We start from the raw sequence: 8,833 nt of genomic DNA, 5'->3' as shown, positions 1-8,833 counted from the left end.
GATATGACATATTGTAGTGTATGGGACTGTCCGGCGGCCATATTGGATTTGTAATATCAAAAAGCTGGCAAAAAAAAAGTTCAGGCAAGAAATATATTTTCCTTACCATAAATCACCAAACTGAAGACAAAGGGCAACCAACAGCTTTTCAGAAATGCATAAAACAACCAAAAATCTATACCGGGTCAATTTTGACCCCTGAACACCACAGATGTAACTTTTTTTTTTTTGGGACCTTTAAAATTTACTAAAATGATAAAACATATTTTTTTTGTGTTGAAATGATTGTGACTGAGGATTAGATGAAGCCTTAAGCCTTATGTGTTTTTTTCACACTAAAACTTGAAAACGGGTCAAAAATGACCCGAACACAACATAAGGGTTAAATGTGGCTGCCTTCAATATAGGTCTAAAGTGAAGGGGAAAATCCTGGTTTGTGTTCATAGTACGGCCCTTGGAGGACTTTTACGGCCCCTCGGATGAATTTGAAGCGGCCCTTCGAATGAGAAAGGTTCCCCACCACTGACGTAGGCTATAGGTTAAGCTTACCCTCTTTCACTCTTCTGTGGTGAGACTGTGCCCATTTTGGGTTGACCTCCACACGCGTCTGTAGCACAGCACACAGGATTGCAGGACACAGCATCCTGCAGGACACTTCAAAAACAAGGGTAACGAATAAATGACCTGTCCAGTTCTATAAAAAAGAATACCCTGAAAAAGAACACCCTGTTGTTTCTACAGCTCCTAGAAGCGAGACAAATAAATTAAATACTTTGCCATGCACCTCATATTGACATAGCAAATGTATCAATGAGCAAGTCATATTGGTCACAAAGAAGTTAATCTTACATTCTTTCAGTCTTCTATGGCGAGTTAGGCCTTCAGGTGACTCGTCTTCGCCATATTATGAGACAGCAGCCTGTGAAAACATGGTAAATAGAATAACCCATTAACCTTGGGTCCTAATATAATACATGGACATAAACTAGCCTACATTATTTAGACAAGGTCAGTAGACCTCCACGTGAAACAATAAGAAAAAGTGACCATACATCATTTCAATTTCTTGAAGAGGCCATCTACACTTATTTGTGCAACAAGTGCTGTTTTGAGGACCCATAGTTTTTAAGGACAGGTTGCCTACTGTTGCAAATGGCAGAGTATTTCACATTGATTTCGGGGTGGCGTGCTCAACTTGACCACTCTGGTCGACATTGAGCTCGCGCTGATACATTGGGCTCGCGTTACTGAGAACGATTCCCTGATTGACGCTCCCAACGCAGGACGCTCCCCTGTCGGCTCGCTCCCACTAGCCAGACTATCGGTCCCACCGCCATATAACGGAGCTAGTTATCTTTTTGATGTTAGTTTTTTGTTTCTAACCCTAACCCTAACCTTGACCCTAAACCTAACCCTAACCCTAAATTGCTTGTATGTGGCAGTGTATGATAATACGTGAAATATAATCGGGTGGGACTACACGCCCGGGAGTGATAGAAACACCTGGGACTGCACGTCCGGGAGCGATCTCAGTTGGGAGTGTCCATCTACCACCGTTTCAAAGTAGCATGGAACTAAATTATATCCCACCTTTGACTTGATTTTACGCCAGTGGGTCTTGGAACCCATGTGTAACTGCCTAGGTTTCAGGATAGAGAAAGTAAAACAAAAATCATTGAGTAAAATCGATGGGGGACAAATTGTAGCTTTTGTAGACAACGTCGCTACTTGAGGAAAAATAGCATTACTACAGGGATGTTAGCTACTCGATACATAGTAGTGACGCTACGACCAAGCTACTAGAGAATGTAATTAAACTAGTCGCTTCGCTACTGCCCAGCACTGAAAACCAACATACCCAGACGGCACACCAGTCTTTCCAACGTCGCCTAGATGCATTTTTGCCGCTGTAAAATACATTGGCAAGGCGTCTAAGCGTTAGTTCATCAGCGAAATACCGGGCAGACGTGAAAAATGAGCAGTGCCCAGCATCTAGTTGATGAGCTAACGCAATAGCATGCTAACGGTAGCCTTTGTCTATCTTTAGGCAGGGGAAAAGCAACTGAGAACGAGCAATGTCAAACAATTTACCATCAACAAGTATACTTAACATATTCACTGTTTCACCACAGCATTTTGTCATTACGATGCTCGCAAGTCATCAGAATTTACTAGCGTACAGCAGCAACTAGTGAAGTCTCATTGATGGGACTTGAGCTACCAGCTATGTAAAACGGCTGTGCCATAACTTAGCAATGGCGGATCTGTGTTCAGAGGAGCTATTCAATCGCTCTTGAGTACTGAAACTTTAAACCACAGTTGAGTAAAATGTACTTACATGTATATGACGCCCATTTTCCGTTGGTATGTGAGGAACTTTTCCCCCATATCGCCAAGAAACTTGTAAACCACACAGACAGCGCGTGGTTCTGTTCAATCAGGAAGGTGATGTTGACCGCGGCTGATGGCTTCTTTGTGGCTTGTGTGTGGAATTCGCATTGTGGCAATTAGTTTTACTGCCACCTAATGGCTTGGTGTAGAACTAATTTAACCAGAGACACTAATTATAAATATTAGCAGTTATCAATCATTCAATCAATAAATAAATAATTTAATCAATCAATTAGAATTAGGTATTTGTATCAATACACTTTCCCTATTGACCGTCTTGTTCCATTACCGCACAATGTTGCCGTATGGCAACATACCTATTTTTCAACATAAAAAGGAAATAATTTTAGTTGAAAACAAAACAAATGGTGAAAACAGATCATGACTAACTATAGATCATCTCAATATTTTTTTTAATTTTGTAAATATTGCAAAAAGTGTGAAAAATCTTGGCCAATGCCAGAGTAATCTGTCAAGGACACACACTCATGTACAGTGAGGGAAAGAGCGAGCCTGGGGCAGTGTGTGGTGTCAGGTGATGTCAAGAAACCACATAATTGAATAAAACAAGGCCACAGTGTCAATATGAAAACCAATCAGTGTCTATTATTTATATTTAAATACCAGGAAATGCCAAAAGAATGGTATGTTGCCATATGGCAACACCGTGCAGTATAGGGTTAACCCATTTGTTCAAAACTGTACTCCAGATCTGCCTGATTTTGGAAGTACATAAGCTCAAAACATTGTAGAGGACAAATTGAAAAGCCTGGCTGAATAGCACCCCTAGTGCAGAGATGTTCATAACTGGCATATAATTGAATCTATAGACTCCAAATTGATGACGGATGTAAGTATACTAATACTTACTATACTAATAGAAGCAAAACATAGAATGCCATAGCAATGGGAATGATTACATAATGCAAAGGGAAGAGACAGCAAGTAACATACTGAGGAGGGATCTAGGTGTCCAGGCCAAGGACAAGTGATCTGGGGCTAGCAGTGTGTCTTTTGCAAATAGTCCACTGATATATGCCTTGCAACTAAGATCTACAACACAATTGGTGCGCGTCAGTTAGAATTTGTTTCATTCCCAGGTCATAACCTGAAACTGATTAAGACTCCTGGTTCAACGGTAAGAGCACTGCAGGCACCAAAAACAAATAGGACCAAGAACAGTAAGTAACACACGCACGCACGCGCGCACACACACACACACACACACACACACACACACACACACACACACACACACACACACACACACACACACACACACACACACACACACACACACAGGTAAGTTATTTGAGGTAAGTTATTTGAATCTCTTAAAATCACTACAATAGTAATAATAATAATAATAATCATCATCATCATCATCAACTATTTCTGTAGGACAAATTCATACAAGATATCTAGTTCAAAGTGCTTTAACAGTTAGGAATTCAAAATGCCTGGTAAGGGGAAGCGTTCAAAAGCGGCCAAACATCGAGAAAGGAGGAGAAAGGAAGCTGGTATTAGCCACTACAGGAAAGGAAATGAAATTTCAGTGAGGGCTTCCTACTCTCAACATGACCCAAGATTTGATGGATTCAGCAGAGGGACCCAGTGTGTGGCTAACTCCCTCATGTTTCTCACTCAACTGCAAGAAGAGCAGGCAATGGATCGAAATACATTGGACGGAGTTCTTCAGAAGGGCGACAAACTGTACAGGACAATAAAGCAAGACTTGTTGGACAGACAGGTGTTCCAAAGTGACTGGTTATGTTGTGAAGAAGTACCAGAGCTTTTTACCTCAGATGGGAAAGAATACCTTGTCACAAAATATGACACCCTGCATGGATGTTTGTGTCAAGATACCAATGAAGACATGGGAGGCAACTACATGAATCTCACAGAACGGCTGCAACAGCTTGGAGATGCGTTTTCACAGGGCTTACTGTTTACTGGTTCCCTGTGCATCAGTATTTTCCAAGACAGTCAAAGACGATATGGATTTTTTGATCCTCATTCGCGAAATGCAAATGGTTCGGCTTTGGTGAAGGACGGAAAAGCTGTCATGGTTACCTTTCAGTCGCAGCGTGATCTGGCACGCCGTCTCCTACAGTTGTTCTGTGGGGCCTTAAAATTCCCCGATGACTTTCAGTATGACCTGCTACCAGTCAGCATTCACAGCATGGTGCCTGAAGATCATTCAGTGGCAGCAAGAGAAACTGAGACTGTACAGAACCTTGAACAGACAGAGACCGAGGCCGAGACACACATTGAGGGACAAAGCCTAGCAAATGTCCAGAGCATTCCAAAGCACTGAAGAGACTACAGACTGCCCCAAAGACTCTGAAGACCCAGAGCAACAACAGAGCTGAAAAAATGAAAACCAAAACCCCTGTCATGCAGTCAAGGAAAGACAAAGTAAGAGAACTCTACAGGACCAGCGATGCTTATCGAATGAAAAGACTGCAATATATGAAGGAGTATTACCAGAGGAAAAAAGAACACCTTAAGGATAAATACCACAGTGACGCTGCATTGCGAGACACGAAGAGGCAGCGTCGTGCTGATCTATACCACAAAGACTCTGCTGTTCGACAGAGACGTCAACAGAGGGAGAGCCAGCGCATCAGACATCGATATCGCATTGACCTTGCTTTCCGACAGAAGCAAAAGCAGTATGTTCAAGATCGATACTCCACTGACCCTGCTTTCCGACAGAAGCAAAAGCAGCATGTTAGAGATCGATACTCCACTGACCCTGCTTTCCGACAGAAGCAAAAGCAGCATGTTAGAGATCGATACTCCACTGACCCTGCTTTCCGACAGAAGCAAAAGCAGTATGTTCGAGATCAATACTCCATGAACCCTGTCCTTCAACAGAAGCAAAAACAAAGAATGCAAGAGAAAATGCGTCACTATCGCAAAGACCCTGCATTTCGTGAGGAAGAAAGGTCACAACAGAAAGAAGCCTTTCAAAGACGTTACAGTGATGACAAACCATTTAATTCAGTACGTCTCATGGTGCATAGCCGGCACTTCAAATTTAAACGCATGAAGGACATCAAAGCCCTACATGTCATCAGGTGTAGCAACCGCATCAAGAGCAAATACAGGAACATTACTGCATTTTCTGAGACACTGCTTCACATGGAGACTGAGAAAGACTCTACTACCTCCAATCCTTTAATTGACGCAGCAGTCTCTTTGTTTCGACTGAATGCGCAACAAGGACCAACTTACGTTTGCACAGTCTGTCACAGATGTGAATTTGCCAATCAAGTGAAGAGATGTGACCGCTCAAAATACACCAAGGACCCCGAGCTTGCATCAATGTGCCTCACTGGCACTTATGTGCATGTTTGTGGAGACATCTGCAACAACCATGGTGAGTGCAGCATGCCAGAAAGGAAAGAGGAGTGGATTTGTCACACATGTGACGACAACTTGAAGTCGAAAAGATTGCCATCTATTGCAGTGGCAAACCACCTTCAACTTGACCCTATACCTGAGGAGCTTCAGGGGTTGAATGTGCTAGAGAGGCATGTCATTGCAAAGTGCAAAGATCATCTCTCTTCCTAAAGGACAACAGCGAGCAATTCACGGCGCAGTGGTATGTGTTCCATCTGAAGTAGAATCCACAGTGCAGTCATTACCTAGACCACCATCTGCATCACAGCTTTTGAGGGTAAAGTTAAAGCGACGCCTGTGTTACCGGGGTCACTATCAACTGCAAGTTCTTGACATGAGGAAGGTGCGAAGAGCCTTACTGAAGTTAAAGGACATGCACTCGCAGTACAAAGACATTTCTTTGCAAGACTTTGATGAGGAAGACTACCTTGAATTGACAGAACTCGCCGATATTGAGACTGAAGACAAAGACAGTGCAGACAGTGGTGCAGATCCGCCAAAAAGCAAAGATCAGAGCAGCGCCTGTGATGACGACTCTGAGTGCAGTGATGAGGATGACGGTGACTCTAAGTCTGAAGATGAGGCTGAACAGGATGACAATGTTGCACAACAGCATGCTTTGGCGTTTGATTCTTGTCTTCAGCCAGCTGATGTGGGCCAAGAAATATTGTCCTTTGGTGACAACATTTACTCAATCGCTCCAGCTGAAGGGAATACACCAGTCAACTTTTTCAAGACACCCAAGCTGGAGTCCATGGCATTTCCGGTACAGTTGTGCACTGGCAGGAATACAATTGATGAGGCTGACCGTCCTAGGAAGATCTCTCCAAGCAGATACTTCAACTCACGCCTGTTCAGTGTGGACAATCGCTTTGCCATGGACACCAATTACATCTTTTTCGCACAGTTTGTGACAGAGATGCACATGGCCATGTCCAGCATGTCTATCCAACTACGCAAGGGCAAAGTCCTCACAAAAGATGGGCGTAGGATAACGTCGTCTTTGTTGCAGGATCAGAGTGAGGTGCAGAAGTTGGTGCGACATGGCCACGCCACAAGATTCATGCAGCCTTTACGAGGAACTCCTGCCTTTTGGGAGAAGACAACAAAAGACCTCTTTGCCATGCTCAGACAAATTGGTATGCCAACTTTTTTTGTCACGTTCAGTGCTGCAGAGATGAGATGGCCAGACATCATTGAAGTCATCAAGAGACAACAAGGAGAAACTGTGAATGCGGCAGATTTGGACTGGACAACCAAGTGTGAAATTCTTCGCAGCAATCTGGTCACCGTGATGCGAATGTGGGACTAGAGGGTCGAGGCACTAATGAGAGACCTTATTTTGTCACCAGCTCAACCCCTTGGTGACGTGGAGGATTACTTTTACAGAGTGGAATTCCAAGCAAGAGGATCTGCCCATATCCACTGCATGTTTTGGATCAAAGGCGCACCCAAGTTAGGTGATCAGGAGGATGATGTGGTTGTTGAATTTATTGACAAATACATCTCCTGCCAACTGCCTGACGAAAAAGCAGATCCCGAACTTCACAACATTGTGAAGGAAGTGCAGTCTCACAGCAGGAACCACACCAAATCGTGTAAGAAAGGACATAAGCACTGTCGCTTCGATTTCCCCAAGCCACCCATCCAATCCACCTTCGTCAGGAGACCACCACCACTGGATGAGAACAGTCAGGAAAGCGAAAGTGATCAAAAAACACGTTGGCTAAACAGAACTGCGCAAGCAAAGGCTAAATTCAAAGCCATTTGGAATATTGATGAGCTCCTTGCCAGATGCAACATGACATATGATGAATATCACTGTTGCCTGGAGGAAATGTCAAATGGCACCAGTCTTGTCATGAGACTGCTGGACTAACAACTACAACCCAGACTTGGTCAGAGCATGGAATGCTAACATGGACATTCAGTTCATTCTAGATGCAGAAAGCTGTCTCATGTACATGTTGTCATACGTCACCAAGCCCGAACATGACATGAGCGAACACCTGAAAAGTGTTGTGAAAGACTCGATACATGAGAATGCCACTGACCTTGAGCAGATGAAACAGATCATGCAGGCATACTCCAAAAGTCGTGAGATTAGTGTGCAAGAGGCTGTCTTGTTCACGCACTGTTGTCTTCATCCCCACGGATGATAACAGATTGAGGATGAGCCTACCAATGGCACGGCTCGAACAAAGAGATCCTGACTCAGACAACATATGGATGACTGGATTGCCAGAAAAGTACAAAGCAAGACCAGCCACTCCAGAGTTTGAGGGAATGTGTATGGCAGACTTTGCATCAAAGTACAGACTTGTCTATGGCAGAGGCAAAGAAGGCGAACGTGCCATACCACTTGAAGGTGGCATGGGATTCATTCAGAAGCGGACAAGAGGAAAAGATGCAGTAATTCGTTATCCACGCTTCTGTGTCCAGAAGCATCCTGAAAAGTATTTCGAAACTCTGCTGAAGGTTTTCTGCCCCTTCCGATCAGAGTCAGATTTCAAACGGATTCCAGGGCGATCTTATGCCACCTTCTTCCTATTCGGAAACATCAGCCTGCCTGGCTCAGAGTCACAGCAGCCTGTCTGTGACATTGTCCGAAGCAACTGGAACCGATATGAAGTTGCAAGTGACGCGGTCGAGGCTGCCATCAAAAAGTTAGCCGAAGGTGGACCGCTTGAGGGGGCCGGCTTTGCTCCAAACTCTGAGCTCATTCGCATTGAAGCTCTTGCAGATCGCCAACCAGAAGACATGGTGGATGACAATGAGCAGGATGATGTCCCCGAATTCAGAAAAAAAGCCCACAACCAGCCAGCAGTGCCTTTAGTACAGTGCTCACCCCTGAGTCCCAAGGAGCTTCAGCAGATGTACCAAAGCCTTAACCAGACCCAAGCTGCCGTATTTTACAAGATCAGAGACTGGGCTTTAGGATGTGTGAATGGACATGACGTCGAACAGTTCTTCTACTTTGTGACTGGGGGAGCAGGTGCAGGTAAGTCCCATTTAATCAAGTGCATCTACAACG

At 44.1% G+C, this 8,833-nt stretch overlaps 1 long non-coding RNA gene across 1 annotated transcript; it reads right to left on the bottom strand.

Annotated features, from left to right (window-relative positions):
- Positions 1 to 555: 555 nt before the first annotated feature.
- LOC134460608 (uncharacterized) lies at positions 556 to 2,473 on the bottom strand. Its single transcript, XR_010037116.1, has 3 exons — positions 2,339 to 2,473; positions 850 to 919; positions 556 to 654 (listed from the first exon to the last, which is right to left on the bottom strand). It is a non-coding gene; the product is annotated as an uncharacterized LOC134460608 (long non-coding RNA).
- Positions 2,474 to 8,833: the final 6,360 nt, after the last annotated feature.

Source organism: Engraulis encrasicolus, chromosome 13 (genome assembly GCF_034702125.1).
Source record: "Engraulis encrasicolus isolate BLACKSEA-1 chromosome 13, IST_EnEncr_1.0, whole genome shotgun sequence".
Lineage (NCBI taxonomy): Eukaryota > Metazoa > Chordata > Actinopteri > Clupeiformes > Engraulidae > Engraulis > Engraulis encrasicolus.
This window is presented reverse-complemented; position numbering and strand designations above follow the sequence as displayed.